The sequence below is a fragment of the Bufo gargarizans genome, chromosome 5 (genome assembly GCF_014858855.1).
Source record: "Bufo gargarizans isolate SCDJY-AF-19 chromosome 5, ASM1485885v1, whole genome shotgun sequence".
In the NCBI taxonomy this organism is placed as follows: domain Eukaryota; kingdom Metazoa; phylum Chordata; class Amphibia; order Anura; family Bufonidae; genus Bufo; species Bufo gargarizans.
In genome coordinates this window covers 309,288,009-309,309,361 of record NC_058084.1, presented here as the reverse complement: position 1 = coordinate 309,309,361, position 21,353 = coordinate 309,288,009, and positions in this window count along the sequence as shown.

The following is a 21,353-nucleotide window of genomic DNA, read 5'->3' as shown; positions in this document are numbered from 1 at the left end:
AAATTTATATATGGATGTCGTTTTTTTTGCAAAATTTCACAGCTGAAAGTGAAAAATGTCATTTTTTTGCAAAAAAATCGTTACATTTTGATTAATAACAAAAAAAGTAAAAATGTCAGCAGCAATAAAATACCACCAAATGAAAGCTCCATTAGTGAGAAGAAAAGGAGGTAAAATTCATTTGGGTGGTAAGTTGCATGACCGAGCGATAAACGGTGAAAGTAGTGTAGTGCCGAAGTGTAAAAAGTGGCCTGGTCATGAAGGGGGTTTCACCTAGCGGGGCTGAAGTGGTTAAAATCATTGTTCTTCCATTGTTAACCAAACTATTTATAGGATCATCGAGCACTTCAAGGAAAGAGGTTCAATTCTTTTTAAGAAGGCTTCAGGGCATCAAAGAAAGTCCAGCAAGCGCCAGGATCGTTTCCTAAAGAGGATTCAGCTGCGGGATCGGAGTGCCAGATTGATCTTCTGCAGAAAATATGGTGAATGGACTGCTGAGGACTGGGGCAAAGTCATATTCTCCGATGAAGCCTCTTTCCGATTCGTCGGGGCATCAGGAAAAAGGCTTGTCTGGAGAAGAAAAGGTGAACGCTACCATCAGTGCTGTGTCATGCCAACAGTAAAGCATCCTGAGACCATTCATGTGTGGGGTTGCTACTCATCCAAGGGAGTGGGCTCACTCACAATTTTGCCCACAAACACAGCCATGAATAAAGAATGGTACCAAAACACCCTCCAACAGCAACTTCTTCCAACAATCCAACAACAGTTTGGTGAAGAACAATGCATTTTCCAGCACAATGGAGCACCGTGCCATAAGGCAAAAGTGATTACTAAGTGGCTCGGGGACCAAAACGTTGACATTTTGGGTCCATAGCCTGGAAACTCCCCACATCTTAATCCCATTGAGAACTTGTGGTCAATCCTCAAGAGGCGTGTGGACAAACAAAAACCCACTAATTCTGACAAACTCCAAGAAGTGATTATGAAAGAATGAATTGCTATCAGTCAGGAATTGGCCCAGAAGTTGATTGAGAGCAAGCCCAGTCGAATTGCAGAGGTCCTGAAAAAGAAGGGCCAACACTGCAAATACTGACTCTTTGCATAAATGACATGTAATTGTCGATAAAAGCCTTTGAAACGTATGAAGTGCATGTAATTATATTTCACTACATCACAGAAACAACTGAAACAAAGATCTAAAAGCAGTTTAGCAACAAACTTTGTGAAGACTAATATTTGTGTCATTCTCAAAACTTTTGGCCACGACTGTACACTGGCTGCAAGGCAGGTCAGCACCTCCAAGGCTGACAAAGCTTTTCCACATTTGGGCCATGCTAACTCTGCCTTCTCAGGTGCTGGCGGTGCTCCAGATGCGTTGCTCCTCCTCTGCCTTCGCCTTGTGCTTCCACTGTGCCCCCGCTGTCAGGTGGGAATGCCATCAGCAGCGTGCGCTTGTAGTCGCACATCTTCCGATCAGTAACAGATGTTTTCACTAAATTTAGTTCCCTGTCAGCAATGCAGATCAGGGATTCATTCACGGCAAAAGGGGGTTCATGTCACCCAGCAATTGAACACAGGATTTTGAGAGATTTAGGCCACTGTCACCCAGGCACAGCAGGGGTTCATTTACGGCAAAAGGGGGTTCATTTCACCCGGCAATAGAACAGAGGATTTTGAGAGATTTAGGCTCATGTCAACCAGGCACAGCAGGGGTTTATTCACGGCAAAAGGGGGTTCATGTCACCCAGCAATAGAACAGAGGATTTTGAGAGATTTAGGCACCTGTCACCCAGGCACAGCAGGGGTTCATTCATGGCAAAAGGGGGTTCTTGTCACCCAGCAATAGAAAAGACAATTTTGAGAGATTTATGCCCCTGTCACCCAGGCACAGCAGGGGTTCAATCACGGCAAAAGGGGGTTCATGTCACCCAGCAATAGAACAGACAATTTTGAGAGATTTAGGCCCATGTCACCCAGGCACAGCAGGGGTTCATTCATGGCAAAAGTGGGTTCTTGTCACCCAGCAATAGAACAGACAATTTTGAGAGATTTAGGCCACTGTAACCCAGGCACAGCAGGGGTTCATTCACGGCAAAAGTGGGTTCTTGTCACCCAGTAATAGAACAGGCAATTTTTAGAGATTTAGGCCCATGTCAGCCAGGCACAGCAGGGGTTCCTTCACGGTAAAAGTGGGTTCTTGTCACCCAGCAATAGAACAGAGGATTTTGAGAGATTTAGGCCCATGTCACCCAGGGACAGTAGGGGTTCATTCACGGCAAAAGGGGGTTCTTGTCACCCAGCAATAGAACAGAGGATTTTGGGAGATTTAGGCCCCTGTCACCCAGGCACAGCAGGGGTTCATTCACGGCAAAAGGGGGATCTTGTCACCCAGCAAAAGAACAGACAATTTTGAGAGATTTAGGCCACTGTCACCCAGGCACAGCAGGGGTTCATTCACGGCAAAAGGGGGTTCTTGTCACCCAGCAATAGAACAGAGGATTTTGGGAGATTTAGGCCTTTGTCAGCCAGGCACAGCAGGGGTTCATTAACGGCAAAAGTGGGTTCATGTCACCCAGCAATAGAACAGAGGATTTTGAGAGATTTAGGCCCATGTCACCCAGGCACAGCAGGGGTTTATTCACGGCAAAAGGGGGTTCATGTCACCCAGCAATAGAACAGAGGATTTTGAGAGATTTAGGCACCTGTCACCCAGGCACAGCAGAGGTTCATTCATGGCAAAAGGGGGTTCTTGTCACCCAGCAATAGAACAGACAAATTTGAGAGATTTAGGCCCCTGTCTCCCAGGCACAGCAGGGGTTCAATCACGGCAAAAGGGGGTTCATGTCACCCAGCAATAGAACAGACAATTTTGAGAGATTTAGGCCCATGTCACCCAGGCACAGCAGGCGTTCATTCATGGCAAAAGTGGGTTCTTGTCACCCAGCAATAGAACAGACAATTTTGAGAGATTTAGGTCACTGTAACCCAGGCACAGCAGGGGTTCATTCACGGCAAAAGTGGGTTCTTGTCACCCAGCAATAGAACAGACAATTTTTAGAGATTTAGGCCCATGTCAGCCAGGCACAGCAGGGGTTCATTCATGGCAAAAGGGGGTTCTTGTCACCCAGCAATAGAAAAGACAATTTTGAGAGATTTATGCCCCTGTCACCCAGGCACAGCAGGGGTTCAATCACGGCAAAAGTGGGTTCTTGTCACCCAGCAATAGAACAGAGGATTTTGAGAGATTTAGGCCACTGTCACCCAGGGACAGTAGGGGTTCATTCACGGCAAAGGGGGGTTCTTGTCACCCAGCAATAGAACAGAGGATTTTGGGAGATTTAGGCCCCTGTCACCCAGGCACAGCAGGGGTTCATTCACGACAAAAGGGGGATCTTGTCACCCAGCAAAAGAACAGACAATTTTGAGAGATTTAAGCCACTGTCACCCAGGCACAGCAGGGGTTCATTCACGGCAAAAGTGGGTTCTTGTCACCCAGCAATAGAACAGAGGATTTTGAGAGATTTAGGCCTTTGTCAGCCAGGCACAGCAGGGGTTCATTAACGGCAAAAGTGGGTTCTTGTCACCCAGCAATAGAACAGAGGATTTTGAGAGATTTAGGCCCATGTCACCCAGGGACAGTAGGGGTTCATTCACGGCAAAGGGGGGTTCTTGTCACCCAGCAATAGAACAGAGGATTTTGGGAGATTTAGGCCCCTGTCACCCAGGCACAGCAGGGGTTCATTCACGACAAAAGGGGGATCTTGTCACCCAGCAAAAGAACAGACAATTTTGAGAGATTTAAGCCACTGTCACCCAGGCACAGCAGGGGTTCATTCACGGCAAAAGTGGGTTCTTGTCACCCAGCAATAGAACAGAGGATTTTGAGAGATTTAGGCCTTTGTCAGCCAGGCACAGCAGGGGTTCATTAACGGCAAAAGTGGGTTCTTGTCACCCTGCAATAGAACAGAGGATTTTGAGAGATTTAGGCACCTGTCACCCAGGCACAGCAGGGGTTCATTCACGGCAAAAGGGGGATCTTGTCACCCAGCAAAAGAACAGAGGATTTTGAGAGATTTAGGCCCATGTCACCCAGGCACAGCAGGGGTTCATTTACGGCAAAAGTGGGTTCTTGTCACCCAGCAATAGAACCGACGGTTTTGAGAGATTTAGGCCCATGTGACCCAGGCACAGCAGGGGTTCATTCACGGCAAAAGGGGGTTCATGTCACCCAGCAATAGAACAGAGGATTTTGAGAGAACGTGGCCCATGTCACCCAGGCACAGCAGGGGTTCATTTAAGTCAAAAGGGGATCTTGTCACCCAGCAAAAGAACAGAGGATTTTGAGAGATTAAGGCCCCTGTCACCCAGGCACAGCAGGGATTTGACTGCGTCAAAAATGGTAAAATGTCACACGACAATTGAAAATAAGATTTTTTTCAATTCAGGGCACTTTTTTGCATTAAAATGGCTCTAAAATTGTCCTTGAAAAGGATAGAGGGATTTAAAAGGCAGTAAAATGTGCTCAAGAGCACGGCAATTGCTCTGCAAACAAATGTGGATAGGGAAATAACTTAAAATGAAATAAAATAACTAAAAATTACAAATTATTAACCTGCAACTCAGAGAAGGAGGTGGATATGGAGTTGGACGTTGAGAAGGCGGTGAATGTGGTGTTGTAGGTGAAGGCAGCAATGGAGGAGGAGGAGGTAGCCAACAATGTTTATTTTTTATTTTTTTATTGGGGTAGGTAGCCGCCAAATTATTGGGACAAATAAAAAAAAAGAAACCAAAGAATTCTTGACTTGAGTACAAGAATTTATGTTTGATGGTGGTATAAATGTCTATTCTGCACAAGGTACAGTTAAGTCTTGTGGGAACCAAACCTGGTTCATTTTAATGAACGTGAGCTTGTCCACGTTGGCTGTGGACAGACGGCTGCGTCTGTCTGTAATGACGCTTCCTGCCGTGCTAAATACACGTTCAGAGAGTACACTGGCTGCAGGGCAGGCCAGCACCTCCAAGGCATACAGGGCAAGCTCTGGTCATGTGGACAATTTGGAGACCCCGAAGTTGAATGGGGCAGAACCATCAGTCAGTAAGTGTAGTCGTGTGCACAGGTACTGTTCCACCATGTTGTTCAAATGCTGCTTCTTGCTAACACGCTCCATATCAGCAGCAGTTGGGGCTGATTGTTGTGGCGAGGTGACAAAGCTTTTCCACATGTCGGCCATGCTAACCCTGCCTTCTGAGGTGCTTGCGCTGACACAGCTGCGTTGGCGACCTCTTCCTCCTCCCCTGCCTTCGCCTTGTGCTTCAACTTGTCCCCGGTGTCAGTCGGGAATGCTCTCAGGAGCGCATCTACTAGCGTGCGCCTTTAGTCACGCATCTTCCGATCACGCTCCAGTGATGGAATTAAGGACAGCACATTGTCTTTGTAATGTGGATCCAGCAGGGTGGCCACCCAGTAGTCAGCACATGTTAAAATGTGGGCAACTCTGCAGTCGTTGTGCAGGCACTGCAGCATGTAGTCACTCATGTGTGCCAGGCTGCCCAGAGGTAAGGACAAGCTGTCATCTGTGGGAGGCGTATCGTCCGCGTCCTCCTTTTCCCCCCAGCTATGCACCAGTGATGGGCCCGAGCTGCGTTGGATGCCACCCCGCTGTGAACATGCTTCATCCCCATCCTCCTCCTCATCCTCCTTCTCCTTGTCCTCCAGTAGTGGGCCCTGGCTGGCCAAATTTGTACCTGGCCTCTGCTGTTGCAAAAATCCTCTTTCTGAGCCACTTCTAAAAGACTGGCCTGAAAGTGTTAGAGATGACCCCTCTTTCTCCTCCTCATCCTGGGCCCCATCCTCTTCCATCATCGCCCTAAGTGTTTTCTCAAGGAGACATAGAAGTGGTATTGTAACGCTGATAACGGCGTCATCGCCACTGGCCATGTTGGTGGAGTACTCGAAACAGGGCACACATGTCTCGCATGGAGGCCCAGTCATTGGTGGTGAAGTGGTGCTGTTCCACAGTGCGACTCACCCGTGCGTGCTGCAGCTGAAACTCCACTGTGGCCTGCTGCTGCTCGCATAGTCTCTCCAGCATGTGCAAGGTGGAGTTCTACCTGGTGGACACGTCGCATATGAGGCAGTGAGCGGGAAGGCCGAAGTTACGCTGTAGAGCAGACAGCCGAGCAGCGGCAGGATGAAAACGCCAGAAGTGCGCACAGACGTCCCGCACTTTATACAGGAGCTCAGACATGTCGGGGTAGTTGTGAATTAATTTCTGCACCACCAAATTCAGCACATGCGCCAGGCAAGGAATGTGTGTCAAACCGACTAGTCCCAGAGCTGCAACGAGATTTCGCCTATTATAGCACACCACCAGGCCGGGCTTGAGGCTCACTGGCAGCAACCATTTGTCGGTATGTTGTTCTAAACACCGCCACAACTCCTGCGCGTTGTTGGGCCTGTCCCCCAAACACATTGGTTTCAGAATGGCCTGCTGACGTTTACCCCTGGCTGTGCTGATGGTCTGTCGCTGACCGGATGAGGAGGTGATAGAAGAGGAGGAGGAAGCCGAGTAGGAAGAGGAGGCAACAGGAGGCAAAGAATGATGCCCTGCGATCCTTGGCAGCGGAAGGACGTGCGCCAAACAGCTCTCCGCCTGGGGCCCAGCCGCCACTACATTAACCCAGTGTGCAGTTAGGGAGATATAGCGTCCCTGGCCGTGCTTACTGGTCCACGTATCTGTGGTTAGGTGGACCTTGCCACAGATGGCGTTGCGCAGTGCACACTTGATTTTGTCCGATACTTGGTTGTGCAGGGAAGGCACGGCTCTCCTGGAGAAGTAGTGGCGGTTGGGAACGACGTACTGTGGGACAGCAAGCGACATGAGCTGTGAGCTGTTTGAAGCTGTCCGTCTCCACCAGCCTGAATGACAGCATTTCAAAGGCCAGCAGTTTAGAAATGCTGGCATTCAGGGCCAGGGATCGAGGGTGGCTAGGTGGGAATTTACGCTTTCACGCTTCTGTGTGACATGGTGGAGATGCTTGGTGATGGAGGTGGTGTTGTTGGTGGCACATCCTCTGTTTGCTGGGCGGGAGGTGCCAACGTTCCTCCAGAGGCGGAGGAAGAGGCTGAGGCAGCAGCAGAAGAGGGAGCAGGAGGGGCCTGAGCCCTTTCTTGGTTTTGAAGGCGCTTACTCCACTGCAGCCCGTGTCTCGCATGTAGATGCCTGGTCATGCAGGTTGTGCTAAGGTTCAGAACGTTAATGCCTCGCTTCAGGCTCTGATGGCACAGTGTGCAAACCACTCTGGTCTTGTCGTCAGCACATTGTGTGAAGAAGTGCCATGCCAGGGAACTCCTTGAAGCTGCCTTTGGTGTGCTCTGATTTTGCACCCTGCTCCCGCTTTTGCTACGCTGTTGGCTCGGTCTCACCACTGCCTCTTCCTCCGAACTCTGAAAGTCAGTGGCACGACCTTCATTCCATGTGGGGTCTAGGAACTCATCGTCCCCTGCATCGTCTTCCACCCAGTCTTCCTCCCTGACCTCCTTTTCGGTCTGCACACTGCAGAAAGACGCAGCAGTTGGCACCTGTGTTTCGTCATCATCAGAGACGTGCTGAGGTGGTATTCCCATGTCCTCATCAGGAAACATAAGTGGTTGTGCGTCAGTGCATTCTATGTCTTCCACCCCTGGGGAAGGGCTAGGTGGATGCCCTTGGGAAACCCTGCCAGCAGAGTCCTCAAACAGCATAAAAGACTGCTGCATGACTTGAGGCTCAGACAGGTTCCCCGATATGAACGTGGGTGATGTGACAGACTGATGGGCATGGGTTTCAAGCGCCACCTGTGCACATTCTGCAGAAGACTGAGTGGGAGATAATGTGAACGTGCTGGATCCACTGTCGGCCACCCAATTGACTAGCGCCTGTACTTGCTCAGGCCTTACCATCCTTAGAACGGCATTAGGCCCGACCAAATATCGCTGTAGATTCTGGCGGCTACTGGGACCTGAGGTAGTAGGTTCAGTAGGACGTGTAGCTGTGGCAGAACGGCCACGTCCTCTCCCTGCACCAGAGGCTCCACCAACACCACCACCACGACCATGACCGCGTCCCTTATTAGATGTATTGCCTCATAGTTAGCGTTTACAAAGCAAAGTAAGACTTAAAAATAATTAACCGCCAATAAAAACCCTGATGTAGGGTATTGCACTCAATATTTTTTTTAAACTCTATATGACAGCGGTATTTGTGGCCTAAATGCGCCACTCACTTATGCATGTCCTATCCCAGATGTACAGTATATTAGAGGTTTTTTTAACCCCAGTAACTAAAAAGATGTATTTCTGGACTAAATGTGACAGTCACTTATGCATGTCTTATCCCAGATGTGCAGTATATTAGAGGGTTTTTCACCCCAGTAACCAAAAAGCCGTATTTCTGGCCTAAATGTGACAGTCACTTATGCTTGTCTAAACCCAGATGTGCAGTATATTAGAGGGTTTTTTCACCCCAGTAACCAAAAATCCGTATTTCTGGCCAAAATGTGACAGTCACTTATGCATGTCTTATCCCAAATGTGCAGTATATTTGAGGTTTTTTTTACCCCAGTAAGCAAAAAGATGTATTTCTGGCCTAAATGTGACAGTCACTTATTCAGATCTTATCCCAGATATGCAGTATATTAGAGGGTGTTTCACCCCAGTAACCAAAAACCCGTATTTCTGGCCTAAATGTGACAGTCACTTATGCTTGTCTAATCCCAGATGTGCAATATATTAGAGGTTTTTTTCACCCTAGTAAGCAAAAAGCCGTATTTCTGGCCTAAATGTGACAGTCACTTATGCATGTGTAATCCCAGATGTGCAATATATTAGAGGGTTTTTTCACCACAGTATGCCAAAGCCGTATTTCTGGCCTAAATGTGACAGTCACTTATGCTTGTCTAATCCTAGATGTGCAGTATATTAGAGGGTTTTTTTACCCCAGTAAGCAAAAAAATATTTCTGGCCTAAATGTGAAACTCACTTATGCATGTCTTATCCCAGATGTGAAGTATATTAGAGTTTTTTTTCACCCCAGTAACCAAAAAGCCGTATTTCTGGCCTAAATGTGACAGTCACGTATGCACGTCTTACATCAGATATGCAGTATATTAGAGGGTTTTTTTCACCCCAGTAACCAAAAAGCCGTATTTCTGGCCTAAATGTGACAGTCACTTATGCACGTGTAATCCCAGATATGCACTATATTTAACAGATTTATTTTTTTAACCCCTGTAAGCAAAAAGCTGCATTTCTGGACTTGCAGACATGCAGATAGCCTGTGCTGGTGCACTATTGTTGCATAAGATGGCTGCCGATTATGTATTGATATTGACTAACTGAAGAAAAAAAAGTTCGTTTTCAGTAGTTGTTGGCTCAGGGCAAGCTTAAAAAAATTGTGCACTGCACCCACAAAACACATTTGCTGTAGATCGCTGAGTACAAAAAACAGTTCTTGATAAGATTTCTCCCTGATATCTCCCTCACAGCAGCTGCAGCCTCTCCCTACACGAATCCGAGCAGAGTGACGGGTGGCGCTACGTGACTCCAGCTTAAATAGAGGCTGAGTCACATGCTGCAGTTGGCCAATCACAGCCATGCCAATAGTAGGCATGGCTGTGATGGCCTTTTGGGGCAAGTAGTATGACGCTTGTTGATTGGCTGCTTTGCAGCCTTTTAACCACTTCAACCCCCCTAGCTGAAACACCCTTAATGACCAGGCCACTTTTTACACTTCTGCACTACACTACTTTCACCGTTTATTGCTCGGTCATGCAACTTACCACCCAAATGAATTTTACCTCCTTTTCTTCTCACTAATAGAGCTTTCATTTGGTGGTATTTAACTGCTGCTGCTGACATTTTTACTTTCTTTGTTATTAATCGAAATTTAACGATTTGTTTGCAAAAAAATGACATTTTTCACTTTCAGTTGTAAAATTTTGCAAAAAAAACAACATCTATATATACATTTTTCACGAAATTTATTGTTCTACATGTCTTTGATAAAAAAAAAATGTTTGGGTAAAAAAAAAAAAATGGTTTGGGTAAAAGTTATAGCGTTTACAAACTATGGTACAAAAATGTAAATTTCCGCTTTTTGAAGCAGCTCTGACTTTCTGAGCACCTGTCATGTTTCCTGAGGTTCTACAATGCCCAGACAGTACAAACACCCCACAAATGACCCCATTTCGGAAAGTAGACACCCTAAGGTATTCACTGATGGGCATAGTGAGTTCATAGAACTTTTTATTTTTTGTCACAAGTTAGCGGAAAATGATGATTTTTTTTTTTTTTTTTTTCTTACAAAGTCTCATATTCCACTAACTTGTGACAAAAAATAAAAACTTCCATGAACTCACTATGCCCATCACAAAATACCTTGGGGTGTCTTCTTTCCAAAATGGGGTCACTTGTGGGGTAGTTATACTGCCCTGGCATTTTAGGGGCCCAGATGCGTGAGAAGTAGTTTGAAATCAAAATCTGTAAAAAATGACCGGTGAAATCCGAAAGGTGCTCTTTGGAATGTGTGCCCCTTTGCCCACCTAGGCTGCAAAAAAGTGTCACACATCTGGTATCGCCGTAGTCAGGAGAAGTTGGGGAATGTGTTTTGGGGTGTCATTTTACATATACCCATGCTGAGTGAGAGAAATATCTTGGCAAAAGACAACTTTTCCCATTTTTTTATACAAAGTTGGCATTTGACCAAGATATTTATCTCACCCAGCATGGGTATATGTAAGATGACACCCCAAAACACATTGGCCAACTTCTCCTGAGTATGGCGATACCACATGTGTGACACTTTTATGCAGCCTAGATGCGCAAAGGGGCCCAAATTCCTTTTAGGAGGGCATTTTTAGACATTTGGATCCCAGACTTCTTCTCACGCTTTCGGTCCCCTAAAATGCCAGGGCAGTATAAATACCCCACATGTGACCCCATTTTGGAAAGAAGACACCCCAAGGTATTCAATGAAGGGCATAGCGAGTTCATAGAATTATTATTTTTTTGGCACAAGTTAGCGGAAATTTTTTTTATTTTTTTATTTTCTCACAAAGTCTCCCTTTCCGCTAACTTGGGACAAAAATTTCAATCTTTCATAGACTCAATATGCCCCTCACGGAATACCTTGGGGTGTCTTCTTTCCGAAATGGGGTCACATGTGGGGTATATATACTGCCCTGGCATTTTAGGGGCCCTAAAGCGTGAGAAGAAGTCTGGAATATAAATGTCTAAATAATTTTATGCATTTGGATTCCGTGAGGGGTATGGTGAGTTCATGTGAGATTTTATTTTTTGACACAAGTTAGTGGAATATGAGACTTTGTAAGAAAAATAAAATTAAAATAAAATATCTAATTCCGCTAACTTGTGCCCAAAAAAATGTCTAACTGGAGCCTTACAGGGGGTGATCAATGACAGGGGGGTGATCAGGGAGTCTGTATGGGGTGATCACCCCCCCTGTCATTGATCACCCCCCTGTAAGGCTCCATTCAGACGTCCGTATGTGTTTTGCGGATCCGATCCATGTATCCGTGGATCCATAAAAAAACATACGGACGTCTGAATGGAGCCTTACAGGGGGGTGATCAATGACAGGGGGGTGATCAATGAAAGGGGGGTGATCAGGGAGTCTATATGGGTGATCACCCCCCTTCATTGATCACCCCCCTGTAAGGCTCCATTCAGACGTCCGTATGTGTTTTGCGGATCCGATCCATGTATCTGTGGATCCGTAAAAATCATACGGACGTCTGAATGGAGCCTTACAGGGGGGTGATCAATGACAGGGGGGTGATCAATGACAGGGGGGTGATCAGGGAATCTATATGGGTGATCACCCCCCTGTCATTGATCACCCCCCCTGTAAGGCTCCATTCAGACGTCCGTATGTGTTTTGCGGATCCGATCCATGTATTCGTGGATCCGTAAAACTCATACGGACGTCTGAATGGAGCCTTACAGGGGGGTGATCAATGACAGGGGGGTGATCAATGACAGGGGGGTGATCAGGGAATCTATATGGGTGATCACCCGCCTTTCATTGATCACCCCCCTGTAAGGCTCCATTCAGACGTCCGTATGTGTTTTGCGGATCAGATCCATGTATCCGTGGATCCGTAAAAATCATACGGACGTCTGAATGGAGCCTTACAGGGGGGTGATCAATGACAGGGGGCTGATCAATGACAGGGGGGTGATCAGGGAGTCTATATGGGGTGATCATGGGTGATCAGGGGTTCATAAGGGGTTAATAAGTGACAGGGGGGGTGTAGTGTAGTGTAGTGGTGTTTTGTGGTACTTTACTGAGCTACCTGTGTCCTCTGGTGGTCGATCCAAACAAAGGACCAGCTAGCAGGTATATTAGACGCTGTTATCAAAACAGCTTTTAATATACCTGTTAGGGGTTAAAAAAAATCGCATCTCCAGCCTGCCAGCGAACGATCGCCGCTGGCAGGCTGGAGATCCTGTCTCTTACCTTCCGTTCCTGTGAACGCGCGCCTGTGTGCGCTCGTTCACAGGAAATCACGTCTCTCGCGAGATGACGCGTATATGCGTCACTCTGCGCAGAGCCGCCGCCTCCGGACCGTGGATCTGCGTTAGGCGGTCCGGAGGCGGTTAAAAAACGCCATAAAAATCGCTAAACACCAAACCTGAACTTTTACGTAAATGTTCGGGTTCGGAGCCGGGTGCCGAAAACCCAAAAGTTCGGTACGAAGCCGAACTTTACAGTTCGGGTTCGCTCAACTCTATTTAAGACCACTTGAAAAATGGCAAAAAATCATATTTAGCATGGCTGGATCTTAACAAGGTTCCAAGTAGAGCTTTAACATACAACAAGAAGAAATTGCCTTTTTGTAAACTTGCCTTGCCATCTATCCCCAAAGTTTCTCAATTGGATTTAGATCAGGGGAACACGCAGGATGGGCCAAAAGAGTGATGTTATTCTCCTGGAAGAAGTCCCTTGTCCTGTGGGCATTGTGTACTGTAGCGTTGTCCTGTTGAAAAACTTAGTCGTTACCACACAGACGAGGGCCCTTAATCATGAGGAATGCTCTCTGCAACATCTGGACATAGCCAGCGGCCGTTTGACGCCCCTGCACATTCAAAAAGGGAGAGTTTTTTTCCTTTGCCATCACAACGTGTGGCTACCTGACAGAAAATGACAATGAATCCACATCTTTGCACAGATTTGGCCTTTTAAAGGCATGTGGTCCTAAAATTTGGATCAGCTGAAAAACAGCCTGTTTCTGTTTAATTGTTATTTTCAATTAATTCTATGCTCAAAAAATGTTTTATCTCACCCTCATTTCTTCTTGTTGCATGTTGAAGCTCTACTTGGAACCTTGTTAAGATTCAGCAATGTAAAATATGATTTTTTTGCCATTTTTCAAGTGGTCTTAAACTTTTGATCAGGACTGTATATGAACATATTTGCAACATCAGGTCCACAAGACCCAGTTCTCACTGGAGACTCCCCCTCAGTGAGAACCACCTGCACTTGCTCAGGCTCTCTTTCAGGTGCCTGGTTCACATTATAGGTCACACCACTTTCATCTATCTTACATCAGAGCTCACTAACCATAGAACCCTGGGGAGACTGCTTATTTGCACCTAGTACATGTGGTATACCTTCTAGCATTGCCTCAGTTTCCTGTACGTTTATCACAGGGGGGTGCTTCAGCTGTGTGCTCTCACCATCAATCAACATCCCTACCACATATACAATTAAAAGAGGAAAAGGGAAATAGCTCACCCTCTCACAGACACAATGAGGTGCTCTGGTCTAAAGTGATTCACCCTTCACAAATGTAAGAAAATGTATATTTGAAAAGACCGGCACTCTCAACATACAGAACCATATGGATGATAGCAAATCACAATGTTTAATTAATAATATAAAATAAAAAGAATAAAAGGATAAAATATACACTAGCACTGGTTTGATATGGTATCTCACAAAGTTAAGCTAATTCTATAGTGTGAACATCACATATCCAATATTCATTGTTAAAAAGAAACCGCTGTGGGAAAAAAGAAGTGGACCGCTGTGGGAAAAAAAGATCGTATGTATTCACATATGAATTCCTGAAAGGAAAAAGAAAAATGAGGATCCTTTTTAGTTCTGTCCTGAATGAGAACAAGCAATGTAAGATAGTGTTTGCCAAGATAGAAACAATGTTCCGTTATAGATGGTTATCGCTTTTCCATATAGATGTTACTTAACGGTTTGGCAAACAAATGTCCTTGGTGATTACCCACTGTGTGGGCTTACCTTCCCTTCTTGCCGGTCAGATAGATTCCTCGGGGCTCGCTGTGAGCCGGCGTCCCGGCTGTAGCACTGTCAGCGTCCCACGTGGGTTTGGAGGAAAAGTTTGTCAATCCGGAAATGACGTATCGGCATATGGGTTGGTGTTCAATAGTTTACTCAGACTCGACTTTTCGTTGTAGCGGCTGAGATAAAAACTTACAGTGCACTGTAGTTGAAGTTCTTACTTCTCACAGATGGGTCATATTCTGATCTCTGGTTTAGATCTCTTAGTACCAAACGCGTTTCGGGAAACACTGTTCCCTTCTTCAGTGGTGATGACCCTCCTTCATGTTTGATTGGCTTTTATACCTTCCATTGGAAATTGCCAAGAACAGACATGGAATCTGTCCATTTTTTTTCTTTATCTATTTTTAGTCATCTACAGCATAATTATTTCATATCTGTTATCATTTCCATCTCTTTGTTCCATAGTTCTTTTCGTATGTTTAATATTTTTTCTTCTTTGTTTAATATTTTTTCTTTTTTTCATTTTTTCATTTTTTCACCTGCGGTTATGTCGCGTTTTTAATGCGTTTTGTTTTTGACATATGCGTTTTTTTAAACAAAAGTTATAATGTACTTTATAGTACAAGGTCCATAAAGGGTTTTATTGCACAAACTATAGTTAGCTTTATATATCATTTATTGTGATCTATTGTATATATATGTGCAACTGAACAGATATTTACATCTGGTAATACTTTAAAAATATTTCCTATGTCAACAATTGGGAATATAAAATAAAATGATAATAAATAAAATTATAATTTACTAATCTAATACATTTAGCATTTTCATATTTGTTGATAAATGTCAACATACAACATTATGTATATTTTTCTATCCATACATTTAGTCCTAGAATATAAAGGACATATCTTAGTGTTATTCAATGGTTTGCAATATACTAAAGACATATCCGCAAATTAATGCGGGTGTATCTATAGATTATGCTTTGCATCCGGTTCTACAGAATTTTTTCTGGGATATTTATTTCTTTCCCAAGAAGCATTCTGTTTGGATAAGAGGGGGGTACGTGCGCCTTTCCCCAAGGGAGGGTCGCAGTGCCGATAAACGGCCAAACATGCGACTCTCCATTGGAAAAAAGGCGAACGACCCATATAATCAAAGAAAGCCGAAAATCTCTAGGTCAGCATTCAACCCTCTAGGTATAAGGCTTCCAAAGTCATATATTCTTTTAGACTCTGCCCTTGACATTCTTTCAATATGGTTACCTCCTCTCCAGTCGTGATCTATCTGTTCCAGCGCTGAGAAGGACAGGCCCTTACAGTTTTTATTGTGGACCTCTTTAAAATGTCTTGAGAGGGCATTGTTTTCACAGCCTTTAGCTATATTGTTAAGATGTTCAGATATTCGTGTTTTAAGTTGTCGTTTTGTCCTCCCAATGTATTGTTTATTACATGGGCACTGGATCAGATAGATCACGCTGGAGGAATTACATGTTAAGAGGCCCTTAATTGTCATTGAGAACGAGTTCTGTGTTGAGGTGATTTTTATAGTTTTTTTAGGGAATTTGGTTTTTCTACACCCAATACATGATCCACATCTAAAGAAACCATCAGGTTTTAACCAGCTTTGATTTGTTGTTTTTTTGCCCTTTTTTTTAACAGTTGGTGCTATTTGAATCCCTAAGTTTGGTGCCTTAGTATATGTTATGAGGGGATTCATTGGCATTAATGGGCCTATTGTTTTGTCTTGGAAGAAATGATGCCAATGGCGTTTGATAATTCCACTTATTTGTTTGGAGCAGACACTATAAGGTAGAACCATTCTAAATTCGGAATTTTGTTTTTGTTTTTGTATCTTTACTTCATCAAAAAAAGTTTTTCGATCTAATTTTCTTACTTTATCAAGTGCCTTTCCCAGTATTTTTTCTGGGTAAAGTTTTTCTCTAAATTGTGCCTGCATTATGGAGGCTTCTTTTTCGAATTGGCTATCTTCCGTGCAGTTTCTTCTGATGCGGCGAAACTGTCCGAAAGGAATGTTAATAAGCCAATTCGGTAAATGGCAACTTGAAAAAAGTATGAATCCGTTTTTAGTTGTAGGTTTATGATATGTATTGCAAACGTATTTATTTCCGTTTTTAGTAATTTGGATGTCTAAGAAATCTACTGTTTTTGTCTTTGGTCCAGATGTAAAACGTAGATTATATATATTGTTGTTTAGATCTTCCAAAAATTCTAAAAGGCTAGTTTCATCTTTGCGCCAAATAAAAATAATATCGTCAATATAGCGTCGCCATAGGACCAGGTCCTATGGCGACGCTATATTGACGATATTATTTTTATTTGGCGCAAAGATGAAACTAGCCTTTTAGAATTTTTGGAAGATCTAAACAACAATATATATAATCTACGTTTTACATCTGGACCAAAGACAAAAACAGTAGATTTCTTAGACATCCAAATTACTAAAAACGGAAATAAATACGTTTGCAATACATATCATAAACCTACAACTAAAAACGGATTCATACTTTTTTCAAGTTGCCATTTACCGAATTGGCTTATTAACATTCCTTTCGGACAGTTTCGCCGCATCAGAAGAAACTGCACGGAAGATAGCCAATTCGAAAAAGAAGCCTCCATAATGCAGGCACAATTTAGAGAAAAACTTTACCCAGAAAAAATACTGGGAAAGGCACTTGATAAAGTAAGAAAATTAGATCGAAAAACTTTTTTTGATGAAGTAAAGATACAAAAACAAAAACAAAATTCCGAATTTAGAATGGTTCTACCTTATAGTGTCTGCTCCAAACAAATAAGTGGAATTATCAAACGCCATTGGCATCATTTCTTCCAAGACAAAACAATAGGCCCATTAATGCCAATGAATCCCCTCATAACATATACTAAGGCACCAAACTTAGGGATTCAAATAGCACCAACTGTTAAAAAAAAGGGCAAAAAAACAACAAATCAAAGCTGGTTAAAACCTGATGGTTTCTTTAGATGTGGATCATGTATTGGGTGTAGAAAAACCAAATTCCCTAAAAAAACTATAAAAATCACCTCAACACAGAACTCGTTCTCAATGACAATTAAGGGCCTCTTAACATGTAATTCCTCCAGCGTGATCTATCTGATCCAGTGCCCATGTAATAAACAATACATTGGGAGGACAAAACGACAACTTAAAACACGAATATCTGAACATCTTAACAATATAGCTAAAGGCTGTGAAAACAATGCCCTCTCAAGACATTTTAAAGAGGTCCACAATAAAAACTGTAAGGGCCTGTCCTTCTCAGCGCTGGAACAGATAGATCACGACTGGAGAGGAGGTAACCATATTGAAAGAATGTCAAGGGCAGAGTCTAAAAGAATATATGACTTTGGAAGCCTCACACCTAGGGGATTAAATGCTGACCTAGAGATCTTTGGCTTTCTTTGATTTTATGGGTCGTTCGCCTTTTTTTCCAATGGAGAGTCGCATGTTTGGCCGTTTACCGGCACTACGACCCTCCCTTGGGGAAAGGCGCACGTACCCCTCTTTCATCCAAACAAGGTGCTTCTTGGGAAAGAAAGAAATGTCCCAGAAGAAATTTGTAAAACCAGATGCAAAGCACAACCTATAGATACACCCGCATTAATTTGCGGATGTATCTTTAGTACATTGTAAACCATTGAATAGTACTAAGGCATGTCCTTTATATTCCAGGACCAAATGTATGGATAGAAATATATACAATGTTGTATGTTGATATCATCAACAAAATATGAAGATGTAAAATGTATTAGACTAGTAAGTCACAATTTTACTTATTATTATTTTATTATTTTTTATATTTTCAATTTTTGACATTGGAAATATTTTTAAAGTATTATCAGATGTAAATATATGTTCAGTTGCACATATATATACAATAGATCACAATAAATGATATATAAAGCTAACTATAGTTTGTGCAATAAAACCCTTTATGGACCTTGTACTATAAAGTACATTATAACTTTTGTTTAAAAAAACGCATATGTCAAAAACAAAACGCATTAAAAACGCGACATAACCGCAAGTGAAAAAATGAAAAAAAGAAAAAAAGAAAAAATATTAAACAAAGAAAAAATATTAAACATACGAAAAGAACTATGGAACAAAGGGATGGAAATGATAACAGATATGAAATAATTATGCTGTAGATGACTAAAAATAGATAAAGAAAAAAAATGGACAGATTCCATGTCTGTTCTTGGCAATTTCCAATGGAAGGTATAAAAGCCAATCAAACATGAAGGAGGGTCATCACCACTGAAGAAGGGAACAGTGTTTCCCGAAACGCGTTTGGTACTAAGAGATCTAAACCAGAGATCAGAATATGACCCATCTGTGAGAAGTAAGAACTTCAACTACAGTGCACTGTAAGTTTTATCTCAGCCGCTACAACGAAGAGCCGAGCCTGAGTAAACTACTGAATACCAGCCTACATGCCGATACGTCATTTCCGGAGCGACAAACTTCTTCTCCAAACGCACGTGGGACGCTGATAGCGCTACAGCCGGGATGCCGGCTCACAGCGAGCCCCGAGGAATCTATTTGACTGACCGGCACGAAGGGAAGGTAAGCCCACACAGTGGGTGATCACCAGGGACATTTCTCTGCTAAACCGTTAAGCGACATCTATATGGAAAAGTGGTAGTCATTTACAACAGAACATTGATTTTATTCCAGCAAATACCATCTTGCATTGCTTGTTCATATTCAGGACAGAACCAAAAAGGATCCTCATTCTTTTTCCTTCCAGGAACTTACATGTGAACACATATGATCTTTTTTTCCTATAGCGGTCCTTTTTTTCCTACAGCTTTTTTTCCTACAGCGGTTTCTTTTCAACAGTGAACATTGGATATGTGTAGATTGATGTCACCACTATAGAATTAGCTTAACTTTGTGAGATACCATATCAAACCAGTGCTAGTGTATATTTTATCCTTTTATTCTTTTTATTTTATATTATTAATTAAACATTGTGATTTGCTATCATCCATATGGTTCTGTATGTTGAGAGTGCCGGTCTTTTCAAATATACATTTACATATACAATTAAGCCAGCAGGGGTAGCTTTTTTCCTGATCACAGCCTGTAAAGGAAAAGGGGTGTCATCACTAGTGATGTCCCGAATAGTTCGCCGCTGCGGGCGAACATATGCGATGTTCGGTCCGCCCCCTATACATCATCATTGAGTAAACTTTGACCCTGTACCTCACAGTCAGCAGACACATTCCAGCCAATCAGCAGCAGACCCTCCCACCTCCTGGACAGCATCCATTTTAGATTCATTCGGAAGCTGCATTCACAGTGAGAGGAGGTAGAGTGCTGCTGCTGCTGATTCAATAGGGAAAGCGTTAGCTAGGGCATTGTTCTGTGTCTACAGACTCATCTGCTGTTAGGACAGCATCCTGACAGCACCCCAAAAAGCCCTTTTCAGGGCTGGTATATATATATATATATATTGCAGTTGCCTGGCTGCCCGTGTGAGAGGCTGCAGGCTCAGTCACAGACAGCACTGTGTGCACTGCACACCATTCATACAGGGTGTTACAGAAAATACCTTGCAGATAAAAAAAATTATATTTAATATTTTTCTGTGACATAATCACATTTGCAAGCCCGTGTGTGTCAGGCCCACACATACTGTATACTGGCTAGTGGCTAGTCCTCCACTTATACCGTTACAGGGTGTCATTCACTCAAATACCTTGCAGATAAAAAAAATTATATTTAAAATTTTTCTGTGATATAATCACATTTGCAAGCCCGTGTGTGTCAGGCCCACACAGCCTATACTGTGCCCACTGCCCACCACTTATATAGGTTGGCACAGTACCTTGCACGCATAATACCACTTCACATAAAAAAAAAAATAATGACAGGCAGAGGCAGGCCACCCCGCAGGGGCCGTCGTGGTCGTGGTGCTGTGATTTCCACTGGCCCTGGAATAATGCCCAGTGTTCAGAGGCCACGTACCCTGAACCCAAAAACTTCTGAGAAAATAGTTGACTGGCATACACAGGACACCCAATCTTCAACAGCTTCCGCTAAGAACCTTGACGCACCATCCTCCTCCAGCTCAGCTTTGGTCACCTGCTCTCAAGTTACCACTCTTCCGCCCGCCTCCACCACCACCACTACCACCACAGCCGCTTCACTTGATCCCTCAGAGGAGTTATTTACACATCAGTTGGATGACATTAGTAATGCGCAACCATTATTGCCAGGGGATGTAGATAACAAGGATATGTCTCAGTCAGGCAGCATTACACACATGGACGTACAGTGTGATGATGATGATGCTGTACCCGCTGCTGCTTCATTTGCTGAGGTGTCAGATACAAGTGAAGTGGTTGATGATGACGATGTGTCCGTGGATGCCACGTGGGTCCCTGCTCGAAGAGAAGAAGTAGAGGGGGAAAGTTCAGAAGGGGAGACAGAGAGAAGGAGGAGACGAGATGGAAGCAGGGGGAGGTCGTCGCAAGGAGCTAGTGGCACAGTCAGACGGCATGTATCGGCACCCGGGGTCAGCCAGACAGCACCCCAATCAACGCATGCTGTTGCCACCACCAGAATGCCGTCATTGCAAAGCTCAGCAGTGTGGCATTTTTTTTGTGTGTCTGCCTCTGATAACAGCGATGCCATTGGCAACCTGTGCCAAAAGAAACTGAGTCGTGGGAAATCCAACACCCACCTTGGTACAACTGCTTTGCGAAGGCACATGATCACACATCACAAACGTCTATAGGATCAACACATGATGACGAGTAGAAGCAGCACACAAGCTCAAAGCCACCATCCTCCTCCTGGTCCAGCATCTTCAGCCACGTCAACCACTGCTGTCCTCCTTGCCCTCTCTCAACCACCTGCCACTCCGCCTCTCACCTTCAGCAGTTCCATCTCATCTGCCCACAGTCAGGTGTCTGTAAAGGAAATGTTTGAGCGTAAGAAGCCAATGTCACAGAGTCACCCCCTTGCCCGGCATCTGAC